The 16,848-nt window shown below is 48.9% G+C and overlaps 1 protein-coding gene across 2 annotated transcripts in view; it reads right to left on the bottom strand.

Annotated features, from left to right (window-relative positions):
- The window catches only part of PKLR (pyruvate kinase L/R), a 34,707-nt gene that overhangs the window by 8,855 nt on the left and 9,004 nt on the right, over positions 1 to 16,848 (bottom strand). The gene's annotated exons all lie outside the window — the stretch shown is intronic.

Raw genomic sequence — 16,848 nt, 5'->3', positions numbered from 1 at the left:
GGAGGCGAAACCAGCCGGCCTCGGGGAACTGTGAAGCCCCACAGGTGTTGTGTCGGTGCATTACCTTCAGGGACTCCACGTAGCTGGTTCTGGTCACAGGTAGGAGATCTTCTTCTTGTCGTGACGCCACTCTCAGTATTGCGGCCAGTAGGGACCGCCACTGCAGGTTGAGGGTCGCCTGGGGCTGATGGTATGTGCAGTTAGTTGGAATAGCCTCCTGAGAGTGAGGCAAGCCCCAGGGCCCGATGTAGGTGCGTAGTACCACAAGGCGCAGAATAACTCCACACAGGCAGAATGTCTTTCAGGGTTTTTACTCACTTCAGGTGGCAGGGTGAGTAACCCGGGCGTAGCTGGGATGAACCAGATGGGAACCAGGTATCCTTCAGGCTGACTTTATGAGGGTGACTACTGACTCGCCTTCCTTAGCCCTTGGTGGTTTGGGGTGACCCCGACTTTGAGTCCCTATGGGGGTCACCCAGGGAAGATGCTGCAGCCTCTCTCCCCCTTTTGTTTGCCGTTTGCTTGTTCCCCGGACCAGGCCACTCCAGCTGCTTGCCTCCTGTGACCTATGGGCCCTCACTGCGGTTACGTGGCTGCGGCTTTTGTGGTGTTGTGGTGTGGGCTTTGAGGGCCCCACACCGGCAGGTTTAGCGGAAGAAAGCTGGATCTATCTTCGCTTCGGGATCTGCCGCCCGGTTGGGCCTGGTGCTCTCTAGCAGTCTCCTTACTTCCCACTCCGTGCTTTCTCTCTAGCTGAAGCTGGCTTTCAGGTAGCACTCCTAGTTGACCGTTCTCCCCCGTCAGTAGCCACTGCGCGGGCGCTGTTAGACAGCATCAACCCCACAGGTCTGCTCCTCACTGAGCCCTATGGAGTTCTGCTCTAACTGACTCACTGCCCCTCCTCTCCTGTTCTTGCCTACGCCACCTAGCAACCAGACTCTCTTACCACACCCCTTGAGAGGAGATGGAGGCTTTTGGCCCCCTCCACTATTCCAGTGAAGGTCAAGGCTTTTCCCCCTCCTGGGATCCCCAGGGGTCCTCTCATGGGTACATGTGTGAGACCTGATCACTATGCGCCTGTGTTCCACACCCCTGTCAGCCTTCTGGATTACCTGTATTGTACTGTCCCCAGCATGGGTGCAGTACTCAGTGGTGCCTGACCAGGTCAGGGGCGCCACATTCCCCCTTAGTTATCACCAGCACGTCCTCGGGCTGCAAGACAACATTTTAAAATGCATAAAACATTAAAACATGGTAAAACATTTAAAAGCACCAGGTACCATACATCACCACCCTCCACCCACAAGTCCGTTAACCCACCCAAAACCCTTTCACGTTGGCCGCGGCTTCAGCCACTTCTGGCAGGATGTAGAGGCGGCTTACATGGGCTGGTGGTTTCAGGGTATACCTGGCCTGGTGGATCCGCGCCTTCAGCCTCTTCTGGCAGGATGCAGAGGCGGCCTCCACAGTTGGTGCTGACCAGGTACCCTCTTTGTGGTGGTGAGCCAAGGCCCCATAAACAGGCGTGCTCTCTGGTTGCAGGTGAGCCAAGGCCCTATATACGGACGGGCTCCTCCTGGTTGCAGACGAGCCAAGCCCCTAAACAGGCTGACTCTGGTGGCGGTGGTGCCCTCTGGTGTAACTATTTACACTGCGAGAGTTTGTGGCTATAGCCAGTTCATAGCCTTAAGGTTTATGGTTTTCTCACAATAGTTTTTGTGGGCACATTACTTGAACTTGAGAACGTTGCAAACCAAAACTTTTCAAAACTTCATCTGGTAACTTCTTTCTTTACTTTACTCCTCTTTACCAGGGCTTGAGCCTGTATGGCGGTGGCACCTGCTGCTTTCCTGCTCTTTGTCGTCGTCTGTGGTCGTTTCATCCGTAGGTTCTTTTTCTCTGCTTTGTCTTCCTTCTCTTTCTTTAGGACTTTGTGTTACGTCCAGGGCATACAATCCTCTTTCGCCTTGATGCATAGTAAACTGGACTGAATCTCCCATCTTTAGATTTCTGCCAGGGTGTCCTCTAGGCAGATGAGCTCTCACATCTCTTCTGTTGACAAATATCCCATCCTTAATACCAGGTGCTACGATGAATCCATATCCACTTCTCAGATTAAAATCCTCCACTACTCCTCTGAAAAGGGGTCCTCTGGCCTGGGCTTTGGACCTTCTCAGGGCTCGTTTTTCTTGCAGGTCTCTGGCAGTGACTTCTCTCTGCTCTGGGGATGACTGTGCAGGGGATAGTTGCGTTCTGTTGCGGTGTGTCTTACGGGCTGGATTCTGTAGGGTGCAGCTCACAAACTCCCAGGTAAGGCTTTTGGGCAGTTCTTCCTCAGCCGAGGGTATCGGGTCGTCCTCATCCCAGCGAGAATAAGGCAGCATCTCGGGCTCTGGGTATGGCTCTGGAGTCAGCCTCTCAGCTTCCTGGCCTCCTCCCCCCCTTAGTTCTTCCTGGCACTCCTTGGGTAGCAGTGCTGGGGATGGACTTCGTTTTGCCGGCCCAGGTGGGGAACTCTTTGCCGTGGTTGCTGCAGGAGTTGTCGGGATACTCTTTGGGGTGTGCGGAGGGAGCATGTACCGCTCCACCATCTCCCGTGGGAACTTAGCTTCCAGGTCGGCTTTCAGCTGCCAGTATGCGGAGTCCTCACCTACCAGGGATTGCCTAGCAGGGACTTCCTGAACCTGGGGAGCCTTGTCTGCTCTGGCCTTGCAGGCCGGGGTAAATGGTACGTCAGCCTTGTCTTGGCGGGCCGCGCCTGGCATGGCGGCGGCCTGGTCTTGGCGGGCCGCGCCTGGCATGGCGGCGGCCTGGTCTTGGCGGGCCGCGCCTGGCATGGCGGCGGCCTGGATCAGTGTCGTTGTTGCAGGGGGCTCTGTGCGGGCCGGGCAGGGCATCGCTGCGGCGGCCGGGGCTTGACGGGCCGAGCAGGGCATCGCTGCGGCGGCCTGGGCTTGGCGGGCCGCACCTGGCGTGGCTGCGGCCTGGCTCAGCGTCGCCGCGCCGGGCGCCTCTTCAGGGACCGCGGGCGTGGCAGCAGGGGTCGGGGCACTGGCGCTAGCCGGGGCATCACTCGACTCACCCTCCGTTGGCAGCATCGGGGTCTGAGTTGTCACCGCCCGATCTGGCACTCGGTGCGCGGCTCTCTCCTCGTAGGCCCGAACCGCCGCGGTCATCCATAGAAACTCCTCGCGTCCCTCTCTGATCAGCCTTCCGACCCTGGCTTCCAGTTGATCGCAGAACTCGGCGAGCTCCCGACACCACCAGGCAGCGGAGCCTGGCTCTGGGTCTCTGCACTCAGACGCCATTTCCATTAGCAAGCTGCTGGCTTCTCTTCTGCTCCGCCGTCTCCGGACGCTTCCACTCTCTTTGCTGGCAAGCTCAGAACTCTGCAGGGGATCTCTGGGTAGCCACACCTCTTCGTGGGCGGTAACTTCTTCCAGCGCGGGCTGCTGTTGTTTTTCAGCGCGCTTTTCATGGTGGCAATATGGCGGCGCTTCCAATTTTTCAAGCGGACCGCCTAGGCACATGGTCACCTGTCTGAACAGGTCTAGTCCTTATCCTGTTCGTGACGCCAGATGTGAAGCCCCACAGGTGTTGTGTCGGTGCATTACCTTCAGGGACTCCACGTAGCTGGTTCTGGTCACAGGTAGGAGATCTTCTTCTTGTCGTGACGCCACTCTCAGTATTGCGGCCAGTAGGGACCGCCACTGCAGGTTGAGGGTCGCCTGGGGCTGATGGTATGTGCAGTTAGTTGGAATAGCCTCCTGAGAGTGAGGCAAGCCCCAGGGCCCGATGTAGGTGCGTAGTACCACAAGGCGCAGAATAACTCCACACAGGCAGAATGTCTTTCAGGGTTTTTACTCACTTCAGGTGGCAGGGTGAGTAACCCGGGCGTAGCTGGGATGAACCAGATGGGAACCAGGTATCCTTCAGGCTGACTTTATGAGGGTGACTACTGACTCGCCTTCCTTAGCCCTTGGTGGTTTGGGGTGACCCCGACTTTGAGTCCCTATGGGGGTCACCCAGGGAAGATGCTGCAGCCTCTCTCCCCCTTTTGTTTGCCGTTTGCTTGTTCCCCGGACCAGGCCACTCCAGCTGCTTGCCTCCTGTGACCTATGGGCCCTCACTGCGGTTACGTGGCTGCGGCTTTTGTGGTGTTGTGGTGTGGGCTTTGAGGGCCCCACACCGGCAGGTTTAGCGGAAGAAAGCTGGATCTATCTTCGCTTCGGGATCTGCCGCCCGGTTGGGCCTGGTGCTCTCTAGCAGTCTCCTTACTTCCCACTCCGTGCTTTCTCTCTAGCTGAAGCTGGCTTTCAGGTAGCACTCCTAGTTGACCGTTCTCCCCCGTCAGTAGCCACTGCGCGGGCGCTGTTAGACAGCATCAACCCCACAGGTCTGCTCCTCACTGAGCCCTATGGAGTTCTGCTCTAACTGACTCACTGCCCCTCCTCTCCTGTTCTTGCCTACGCCACCTAGCAACCAGACTCTTACCACACCCCTTGAGAGGAGATGGAGGCTTTTGGCCCCCTCCACTATTCCAGTGAAGGTCAAGGCTTTTCCCCCTCCTGGGATCCCCAGGGGTCCTCTCATGGGTACATGTGTGAGACCTGATCACTATGCGCCTGTGTTCCACACCCCTGTCAGCCTTCTGGATTACCTGTATTGTACTGTCCCCAGCATGGGTGCAGTACTCAGTGGTGCCTGACCAGGTCAGGGGCGCCACAGAACCACTTAACATCTTCACCAGTGAGTAAACCAGTTGCACTGAACACCTGTGTGGACTACCTTCTTCCGACGCCCACTGCACCATACGCCCTCTGGGGCAAAACCTTACTTGCGGAGGGTCTACCATTCTAGCTGCCAATACCATCAGCCCCAGTAAAGGACATTGTGCAGCGGCGGCTCCCTACATATAGCCGCAATACCGCAAGTGGCGTCACATGTGAACATCTTATTCTCCCCTATAAATATCCCCATTACAAAAAGGGCCCAGGGCACGGAACCGGGTAAAGACCACCACCATGACATTCCCAAGAGATCAAAAAGTAGACCTGGCTCAACTACTACAATAGGGGTGCTCAGGAGAAAATACGTCCAATAGAAAAATATAGCTCCGGCACACCATGTGATTAAAGGAAAACAGTTTCAAGGATGGTGCAAAATAGTTGTTTATTCAATAACAAAGAAAAAGTCTGTCCAACGTTTCGGTCCTTGATGGACCTTTCTCAAGGACTATTTGGACTGGTGACAAAAGCAACAAAGACAAAAAGTGTTACAAAAGAAATCAAATATACATATCTCAAAAAATGGCTACACAATATAATAAGATTCCATGTTCAGGATTATAGAATTTGACAGTAATCATTACATGAAGGGGAGGATGCCCCAAAATATCTTGCAAAACACTCCATACGTATTATTACATCATAACATGTTAGAGTACGTATTAGATACATCAAGATTATAGTGTCAGTGATATTCCGGAAAATGCACGTACCTCGATATCAGAGAAAATAGGAATAGCACCATTGGGAACTAGGTACAAAATCTAGAAAGATTGTGTCTTTATAATGTAGACAGGGGAATCGCAGGATGACAGTTCTAATGTATCATGACTATGAGGGTCATATTCAATAAGTCCAGACAGAACCATTTGGTATAGTGCTAATAAGGAGAAACTGAATACCTTAGAAGTGTATGTATAGCATGACACATGTGCTCCTACCCGCACTTGAGTGCTATATGGTATAGAACTTCCACGGAAATAAGGCAGTCTGAAACATATATACACGTGTGAGTCGTTATAAATGTAAGTATCATATGTATACATCTACGGTACTATATAGGTAAGTACCTCAGGGTCAGGAGTCAATGTTTAAGTAGAACTGTAGAGTCATAAGTCACGTATATGCTTGCCTTCATATGGAAGGTATGTGGACCATAAGCTGCGAGAGGCAGGGGACCTTATATGAAATAATAGATAGGAAAAAGAACTTCATACCAATGAAAAATGAATTGAAATGTATTTAAACTAAAGAGTCTGTTACCATTCATATACTGTGTCGCAGCATGGCATCAAATAATGAGGTGTAGTTTTCCCAACAGGGTATGTAGTAATCCCCAAGAAAAGGGGTTGTGTATGTTGAGAAAAGCAGAGTAAGTTATTCATATGTAAAGTCCCAGACAAAGTAGAGTATGAATCTATAAAGCAGAGATACCTTTTTAATGGCAGGTAGAGGGCCCAGTGCCAGGAGTGCAGGTGCCTGTAATCATGGAGCAGAGCGTGTTACTACAGGAGCCGTGCAGAGGTACAGATGGAGGTAAAGCTACAAGGTCATACCTGTTGAAGTGGACCGCAGCGTGAAACGCACGCCAGCGCATGCGCAGAACGGACCAGATGTCCGCGCATGCGCACTATGCGGTGGCGTGTAGAAGCGGCTCCATGGTTACAGGACAGTGAAGGGGAGTGTATAACATTTCCTCATACAATTTAACACATCTTGAATTGCAGGTTTTACAAAAGGGTTTATCATTCTGCCCCACCCCGAAATTTAATTCTTTCCAACTTGACCAAGAAATGAGACGCTTCTTCAGAACCCTGCGTCTTAAAGCGCACTTCGCTTCTCCCAGTGGCGATGTTGCACCGGTCAGTGACACTTTGGGGACTGACACCCTATGTCTCCGTAATCTGAATCTCAGACTTGTTAGCGCCTTCCATCCCCCGAGAACATACCATCCCATAGAAACTTACATTTCATTAGTCTCTCATGACATTGACCTTACACTCAAGGACATAGACAAAGGCACCTATAGAATCAAGAATAATATTGAGGAACACAACGCGATTCAGGGACTGAGAAACAACAGTGAGATTATAATAAAACCGGCCGATAAAGGGGGTTCGATTGTTGTTCTAGATAGATCTTATCTCCAAGAGATAGGTAGACAACTTGATGACAAGTCAACATACTTACCCATCCCACGTGACCCCACCAATGACATTCGCATTCTCCTTAAGGATATAGTTGATTACCACCTCCTTCAAGGGACAATTGATAACAAACTGGCGGAATACCTTATGAAGACAAATCCCATAACACCCGTCTTCTATATATTACCTAAAGTTCATAAGGATCTCTATAAACCACCCGGACGTCCAATAGTAGCATCGACTGATTCTATTCTCTCACCCTTGGCCATCACAATTGACAGGATCCTCACCCCACTGGATCCATTAAATACCCTCATACTTGAAGGACACTTCCGATTTCCTAGCACGGATTAAGGGATTAGCCCCCATTCCACCGGAGTGTTTATTAGCTACCCTAGACGTCAATAGCCGCTATACTAGTATAGAACACAGCAACGGTATACAATCTGTAAACTGGTTCTTGGAGAAATATGGCACTATTTCTCCAGCCCAGCACACTCTCTGCATGGATTTATTACAGATAGTATTGGGCCATAACTTTTTTCTCTTTGGGGATCAATTCTACAAACAGCAGCAGGGTACAGCGATGGGATCGAACATGGCGCCGCCATATGCTTATATTTATATGGCATTATTTGAAGAGAAATACATCTATACTCACCCATTATGGGCTCGACACAGTATCATCTGGACTAGATATGATATTTTTGTCATATGGCTCGGCGACATTGAATCCTTCACCATATTCTTCAACGATATTTGTTCCTATCGACCTGGCCTTATTTTCACCATGCATAGTGACCCCACTCAGATTAATTTCCTTGACACTATGGTGATATTGACATCAGGACGGATTTATACGTCAAACCAACAGATAGGAACAGTTTATTACTGTACTCCAGCTGCCACCCCTCACACACCAAAAAAGCGTTACCTGTATCCCAACACAAACGTATTGAACAGATGGTGTCGAACCCGAAACGACGTGACATAAGATTCAGAGAAATGGGGGCTAAATTCACCTCTAGAGGATTTCCCCATACGATAGCTCATAATCGGTCCTCGGCTTCTCCATCCTGCCGATCATACCGTGGTCAGCCTCGTATAACCTGCATCCAGACGTACCACCCCTTTTCATCCATTTTCAAAAACATCATTTCTAAACATTGGCCACTCCTTCAGAAGGCTTACCCGTCTATTGCTGAATTTTCCACGCCCCCCCTCTTCTGCCACAAGAGACCCAATAATTTGAGGGACAATATAGTAAAAGCAGATATTGGGCCAATCACTACCAAATCCCGTCAAACCTTCCTGGGAACACCAAAGATGGGTAATTTCCCCTGCCTGCACTGTCTCCAGTGTAATAACTTGACTAGAGGCCACACATTCACGCACCCACACACGGGTAAGGTTTTTCCCATTAAAGATTTTTTCACATGTGAGTCTTCTTTTGTGATATACCTGATCAAGTGCCCGTGCGGTCTCGGATATGTTGGAGAGACTACCCAACATATCAGAGACCGCATTAGCAAGCATAAATCCGCCATACGATGCGGGCAGACCCTTCTTCCAATCCCTTGTCATTTTGCTGCAGCTAATCATACTGTGGCACAACTCAGATTTCAGATTATTGAGCATGTCCCGAATTTGCGTAGAGGGGGAGACAGGATCCGTAGATTAAAAACCAGGGAGTCCTACTGGATTCACACTCTGGGTACCCTGGAACCAAAAGGGTTAAATCGGGAATATGAAGTCCAATTCTAATTTTCTTGATTCATTTTTTCATATACACGTACTGAGGTCCGTGGTCCTCTGTCTCCTCTGTACTGACACAAATATATTACTGTGTTCCTTAACATGACATTAATTTCTCTCTTCTCTCCAGATTCTACATTTATGACTCTCCATATTGTATGTGAATTAACCTATTTTCTTCTCTCCAATCTCTTAGGTTCCGTTTTCCATGTGATTCCCTTGTCCAGCACAGTCCTATTCACCTAGTTTCACTACCTAGAATGGTCCATACCTTGTTCCATATATGTCCTGCACTATAGGTTTGTATAGAGTACCAGCACCCATTCACGTCTATTCTGTCCCATGTTAACTCCCAGATAAACATCACGCATGCGCTATAAGCGCTGACTCACTCCCTTTCACTGTCCTGTAACCATGGAGCCGCTTCTACACGCCACCGCATAGTGCGCATGTGCGGACATCTGGTCCGTTCTGCGCATGCGCTGGCGTGCGTTTCACGCTGCGGTCCACTTCCTAACCAGGAAGTGATCACAGCCCCACACTTACACCACGCTCTATAAATAGCACGTCCACCCGATAAGCGGTGCACGCACCAGCCTGGACCCCGGCTCACACGCCAAACAGGTATGACCTTGTAGCTTTACCTCCATCTGTACCTCTGCACGGCTCCTGTAGTAACACGCTCTGCTCCATGATTACAGGCACCTGCACTCCTGGCACTGGGCCCTCTACCTGCCATTAAAAGGTATCTCTGCTTTATAGATTCATACTCTACTTTGTCTGGGACTTTACATATGAATAACTTACTCTGCTTTTCTCAACATACACAACCCCTTTTCTTGGGGATTACTACATACCCTGTTGGGAAAACTACACCTCATTATTTGATGCCATGCTGCGACACAGTATATGAATGGTAACAGACTCTTTAGTTTAAATACATTTCAATTCATTTTTCATTGGTATGAAGTTATTTTTCCTATCTATTATTTCATATAAGGTCCCCTGCCTCTCGCAGCTTATGGTCCACATACCTTCCATATGAAGGCAAGCATATACGTGACTTATGACTCTACAGTTCTACTTAAACATTGACTCCTGACCCTGAGGTACTTACCTATATAAATCAACATAATCCTAAAAGTAGATGTATACATATGATATTTACATTTATAACGACTCACACGTGTATATATGTTTCAGACTGCCTTATTTCCGTGGAAGTTCTATACCATATAGCACTCAAGTGCGGGTAGGAGCACATGTGTCATGCTATACATACCCTTCTAAGGTTTTCAGTTTCTCCTTATTAGCACTATACCAAATGGTTCTGTCTGGACTTATTGAATATGACCCTCATAGTCATGATACATTAGAACTGTCATCCTGCGATTCCCTGTCTACATTATAAAGACACAATCTTTCTAGATTTTGTACCCAGTTCCCAATGGTGCTATTTCTATTTTCTCTGATATCGAGGTACGTGCATTTTCCGGAATATCACTGACACTATAATCTTGATGTATCTAATACGTACTCTAACATGTTATGATGTAATAATACGTATGGAGTGTTTTGCAAGATATTTTGGGGCATCCTCCCCTTCATGTAATGATTACTGTCAAATTCTATAATCCTGAACATGGAATCTTATTATATTGTGTAGTCATTTTTTGAGATATTTATATTTGATTTCTTTTGTAACACTTTTTGTCTTTGTTGCTTTTGTCACCAGTCCAAATAGTCCTTGAGAAAGGTCCATCAAGGACCGAAACGTTGGACAGACTTTTTCTTTGTTATTGAATAAACAACTATTTTGCACCATCCTTGAAACTGTTTTCCTTTAATCACATGGTGTGCCGAGCTATATTTTTCTATTCCCAAGAGAGACACTGCCCGGAACCGAGTACCCCATATTCATGGGTGCTACAGATACACTAGGGAATATTCATCAGATACAGAAGCATTATACTGGGGACATTCATCAGATACAGGAGATATACCAGGGGGAATATTCATCAGATACAGGAGCAATACACTAGGAAGGGGCGGTGTTGATCACATACGGAAGTGTTGCACCAGGGGAGTATTCATCAGATCCAAGAGTGATATACACTGGGTGGGCATATTCATCAGATGCGGCAGTGATACACCCCTGGTATAGGGGTAGGGAGAAGATATTCATCAGATATAGGAGCTTTTATACTGGAGATATTCATCAGATAAAGGAAAGATACCCCAGGGGATTGGGGGGAATTGATCAGACACAAGAGCGATACACCGGGGAGAGGGGATTTATCAGATACAGGAGTATTACACTGGAGATATTCATCAGATACAACAGCAATACACCGGTAGGGGAGGTATTCGTGAGATGCAAGCGTAATACACTCCTGGGGGGTGGGAAGATATTCATTAGATATAGGAGCGATACACTGGGGGTAAAATTCAATAGATACAGGAGCGATACACCAGGTGTTGATCACATAAGGAAGTGCTACATAAAAGGAGTATTCATCAGATACAAGATCGATACACTGGGTGGGTGTACTCAGATGCAGGAGTGACACCACAGGGTGTTGATATCATCAGATACAGGAGCGATACATTGGTAGGGGAGTATCATGGGGTCCTTCTATGATATCACACATTCATCAGAGTGAGAGATGAGTGAAAAATCCAAAAGAATACTTATTCCATGTGTGGCGCGCCGCTGCCCTAGTCAGGCACCACTGAGTACTGCACGCATGCTGGATGAGTGCAAACAGGTAATCCTGAAGGCTGGAATAGGGTGTGTACGCACAGACACATAGCAACCAGGTCTCCCACACCTTTGTGGGGACCCCTGGGCAGACCCAGGAGGGGGCGTGCCTCCACATCCAATCAAGGGGTGCGGTAGAGAGGCTGGAAGCTAGGTTGCAGCGACAGTCAGAAAAAGGAGCTAGAGGTAGCCAGTCTGAAATGGAGACGCAGGAGAGCCGACACTAGTCAGACCCTGCACATGTAGTGGCTATTGGCGGGGGAGAACGGTCGCCAGAAGTTGGACAGAAAGACGCTGAGGAAGTCAGCTGGTCGTGTACGGAGACTTCTGGTGGCTAGGCACGCACGGGGAACAGGTCCCTAGAGCCAGACATCCATTTAGTGGTCTGCTAAACCTGCCGGTGGGGTGGACCACAAGTCCCACACCAACCAAAACAGGGTTTGAGCATCAGCAGCAACGAGGGGGCCCATAAGGAGGATCGAGCCGGGAGCCATCTTCCTTGGTCCACGCTGCCAGCAAATGGGACAGAAAGGGGAGAAAAGGCAGTTGCGACTTCCCTGGATGAATCCCACGGTACTTTAAGTCAGGGGTTATCCGAAACAAGAAGTGCTAGGAAGGCGAGTTAATGGTTACCCTTAGACCAGCCTGAAGGATACCTGGTTCCACCTGGTTTATCTCAGCATCGCCCGGGTTACCTCACAGAACCATCTGAAAGTGAGTAGACAAGTTGAAAGACACTGTGGATTGAGACTGAGTTATTCTGGAACCTGTTGTTCCACGCAGATACCCGAGCTCCTGGGGCCAGCCTCACTCTCGGGAGGCCACACCATCCGACTGCAGATTCCATCAGCCCCAGACGCTCGTTAAACTGCAGTGGCAGTCACCTATAACCCTGACCGCAAACCGAGAGTGGCGTCACGACTCAGATGTAAATAACCTGACATACCTGTTGCCAGCGGTAATCAAGTGGAGCCCCTGTGGTGTTCCAGAAGGTGGAGTGACGTCCCTGAGGCGACCGCTACAGGTGGGCGACACACATGCAATCCAGAATGTCCATCAAATAATCCACCACACAGAGGCTAAAATAGTCCAGTAATGGCATAAATGTACTGATGAGTCACAATCCTCCAGCAGTCCTTTTCCAGGCAAATGGGGGTTTCTCAACAGCTCTCTAGGGTGCTGCCTGTAGCCACAGCGTCTCCCCCCAGAGGATCAATCTTCCTTGTCTCTTGAAGTTCTCAGACAGATGGAACAATCTCCCAGGTAAACAGTTTAGGTGGATCCCAGGCCCCCCTCCCCCAGACTTAGGAACAAGAGCCCGGCAGGGGGTGATTAAATTAACTTAACAGGACAATATACACAGAATGGACAGAGCACCAAGCCCAAAATACGCACCCACACACAACCTACAATAATCACATATTCACAACCTCTCCCTCCTTAATAAGAGAGTGTGCCATGAGGTCTACACAGACCTCTGGCCACCTCACTTATGTCCATGTGTGACAGGGTATGCGACAGAGCAGTAAGGGACACCAAGCCAAGGAACAATTCAAAGGGCTTTATTGGAACCACAAAGATAAAGCACCAAACATGAATATATATCCTTAAAGTCTGCAAGGAGTCCACAACAAAATAACAGATCCAGGGGCACCGCCCGGTATTCCGATGCCAGGGAAAATATGGCAATGATCCTTATGAGTGAACAACAAAACACAATCCCACATGGCCACCGATCTCCAGTCTGTAACAGTCCATACACAGGCACTAGGATTTAGCCTCAGCTATAGATCCTAATGCTTCTCCAGCCGAGATCCAACTAACAACTAACATGAGTCTCATTGTTCTTCTCTCCTGGGATCAGCCCCTTAGGTGGGCACACCTCCACCTGGACATTTGATACATGAATGGACTTTAGATGTCCTGGCTCTGTTTGGTTTACCAAGTCAAATTGTGGATTGAAGAAGTCCCATGCTGAGAAGAACAAACAAACAAACAAACAAAACAAAAAACAATCTCCCAGCAGAAGCAGTACAAAGGAGGGACAGACTATTACACCATGAGCACAGGCAGTAGAGGGACACAGTGTTACACCATGCTGCTCAGCTGTGGATAGTCCCTTGTACAGCGGTAGGGTTGCAAGAACAAGCTTCCCTTTGTGTCCTCTTTCACTCAAACTGTGTTTCCTACACCCACAAATTGGCATGGTAGATCTACCACATAATTTCCTAGGAGAATATCTGCAGGCAGGCCGCTCATCACCCCAACCACACATTGCTTGACCCCCAAAGCCAAAGTCCAGATCTACAGTCGCCTTTGGGATATTCCTCCTTTGTCCTCCAGCCAATTCAATAACAATCCCTGGTCCATGATGTATTGCCTCTGGCCGAACCACTCGGGGATCAGCTAATTTGAGAAATACCCCAGAGTCACAAAATCCAATGACTCTCTGTGCAAACAGCACAACCTCCTGTAAGTGCCTACTTTGATGGTGAGAGGAATTCGGGACTGTTGCTCGCACCCCATAAACCCCAAGTGGTCGACCATGAGTTTGAGTCATTAGGAAAGTCAATTTGAAGGGGTGAGAACTCTTCCCCCATTGTATTGGCTGTAGAGAATGAACAGGTCGATTTGGTGCAAGGTCATTCCTCAATCGACCAGCAGGGCAAGTGTCTTGCGAATGCCCAGGCTGCCCACATCGATACATCTCCTCTGCGTCATACTCCTTCCAATGTGAATTCTGGAGAAGGCAGTAGGAGAACCTGGTGACAAAGCCCGGAGCCCATATACTCCAATAGGGGCATCTATGGTGCAGGGGTCAGCGGTACACTCCGGTGGAGGTGGTGGTACCCATTCCTCAGGTGGGATGGAATGCACAAAATGCACCGGATGAGGTGAAGGTCCCTCCGAGTCCTTGCGGGACAACTGGATTTCAGGTGCCCAGGTTGCCCGCACCCATAACATCTCTTTGTGATTCCCTAAGGGCATGGTCTGAACTGTTGGGGTCCAGAATTGTGAGACGTGGATGTCATCAGCGTGCAGCTAGTTGGAGGGGCAGATATAACTGTAGAGGGCCGTGGTGCAGGAGCAGGCTGTGGCTTATTGTCCAGAAGTCTCTTCCATTACAAATCGAATAGTATGGGCCTCATCAGCCAGGGCTGCAGCTCTAGCCAAGGTGTCGGCGTGCGCTCTCTGACCCATTCTCGTATTTCTGAGGGACACTTGTAAAGAAATTGTTCTATAAGAAATACCTGCGTAACGTCTTCCACAGTGAAGGTGTTTTCCACTTCCAGCAATCTCCGACATGTCTGGGACATCTTATGGGCATACATCCTAAACAATCCCCCCATCATGCATGGGAGGTCTCGGAACTGTGCCATATGAGAGTTTGCGGTGATGGCATGGTAATCCAGGATAGTCCGCTTTACAATGTTGTAATCCCGGTTCTGCTGTGAGTCAATGGTGTGATAAGCCTCTGCCAGGCTTCCATTGAGGAGTCCCACTAACAAATGCATCCAGCCAGAGTGGAGAACCTCCATCACGACACACTGCTGCTCAAAGTCCTTGAAGAACCCTTCCACATCTCTGGAAGCCTCATCTAATGGCTTGAAGTCCGCTCGGGTAATCTGTACAGGACTGTATATATAACATGCTGTATTTAAGAGTGCAGGCCGTGCTGTAAAACATAAAAAACACTTTATAATACTCATCTAGGAGGTTGCTCCAGTGCACAACAGTCAGATGGGTGACGGACTACATTACTTTGATCTGCCCTGAGCAGGGCAGATCAAAGTGCGCCTGCACAGGACCTCAGTGCCGGTGTAGGACGCGTCATGCTTGCCGGCGTAGGACGTGTCATGCTTGCCGGCTTCAGAAGAAGGAAGACCATGATGGCCAAAAGAGGAGGTGCCGGTCCCGGAGAACGGCGCCACCCATCCGACTGTTGTGCACTGGAGCGACCTCCTAGGTGAGTATTATAAAGTGTTTTTTTGTTCTACACAGCGTTCTGGGCTCTTACATATACAGCATTCTAGAATGCTGTATATAAGAGCCCACTGGTGGTGGACGCAGCTTATAGGCCCCAAAACTGGTGACAGGTTCCCTTTAACAGGACAATGTACACAGAATGGACAGGACAGAGCACCATGCCAAAAATACAAACCCACACAAAACCCACAATATCCCACCATCACAGGGAGGTATACAAGGGATGTAAGCGTAATACACTCCTGGGAGGTGGGGGAGATATTCATCAGATATAGGAGCGTTATACTGCAGACACTCATCATCATTTACCAAATATTCATCAGATAAAGGAGCTAAACACTGGGAGGGGATATTCATCAGACACAGGAGTGTTATTATATTTATACACTGGGGATATCTATCAGGTACAGGAGCGCAACACAGAGTTGATATTCATCGCCGGATAAAAGGAGCTGTATACTGGGGACATTCATCAGATACAGGAGGGAAAAACCGAAGGTTTGGGGGGCATTCATCAGATACAAGAGTGATACACCGGAGGGGTGGGGGTAATATTTATAGATACAACAGTGATACACCGGGGCCGGGGTATTCACCAGATGCAGGAGTGATTTACTGTAGGGGGGGGGGGGGGGGGGGAGGAGGGGTGGGTGATACGATGGGGGAAATATTCGCCAGATACAAGAGCTATACACTGGGGGATAGGTGTGTGTATTCAACAGATGCAGGATGGATACACCAGAAGAGGGGTATTCATCAGATGCAGGAGTGATACACTGGAGGGTGGGGATATTCATTATATACAGGAGAGATACACAGGGGGGGAATATTCATTATATACAGGAGCGATACACCAGGGAGGGGGTATTCATAATATATGGGAGTACTACACCAGGGGAGTATTCATCAGATAGAAGATATACTGGGGGGCATAATCATCAGATACAGGAGCAATACACCGGAGGGGTATTCATCAGATACAAGAGAGATATACTGGGGGGCATATTCATCAGATACAAGAGAGATATACTGGGGGGCATATTCATCAGATACAGGAGCAATACACCAGAGGGGTATTCATTAGATACAAGAGCGTTATACTGGCCATATTCATCAGATACAAGAGAGATATACTGGGGGGCATATTCATCAGATACAAGAGAGATATACTGGGGGGCATAATCATCAGATACAGGAGCAATACACCGGAGGGGTATTCATCAGATACAAGAGAGATATACTGGGGGGCATATTCATCAGATACAAGAGAGATATACTGGGGGGCATATTCATCAAATACAGGAGCAATACACCGGAGGGGTATTCATTAGATACAAGAGCGTTATACTGGCCATATTCATCAGATACAAGAGAGATATACTGGGGGGCATATTCATCAGATACAAGAGAG

Source organism: Anomaloglossus baeobatrachus, chromosome 12, assembly GCF_048569485.1.
Source record: "Anomaloglossus baeobatrachus isolate aAnoBae1 chromosome 12, aAnoBae1.hap1, whole genome shotgun sequence".
Lineage (NCBI taxonomy): Eukaryota > Metazoa > Chordata > Amphibia > Anura > Aromobatidae > Anomaloglossus > Anomaloglossus baeobatrachus.
Note: the sequence above shows the minus strand (reverse complement) of the source record. Positions and strands in the feature narration are given on the sequence as shown.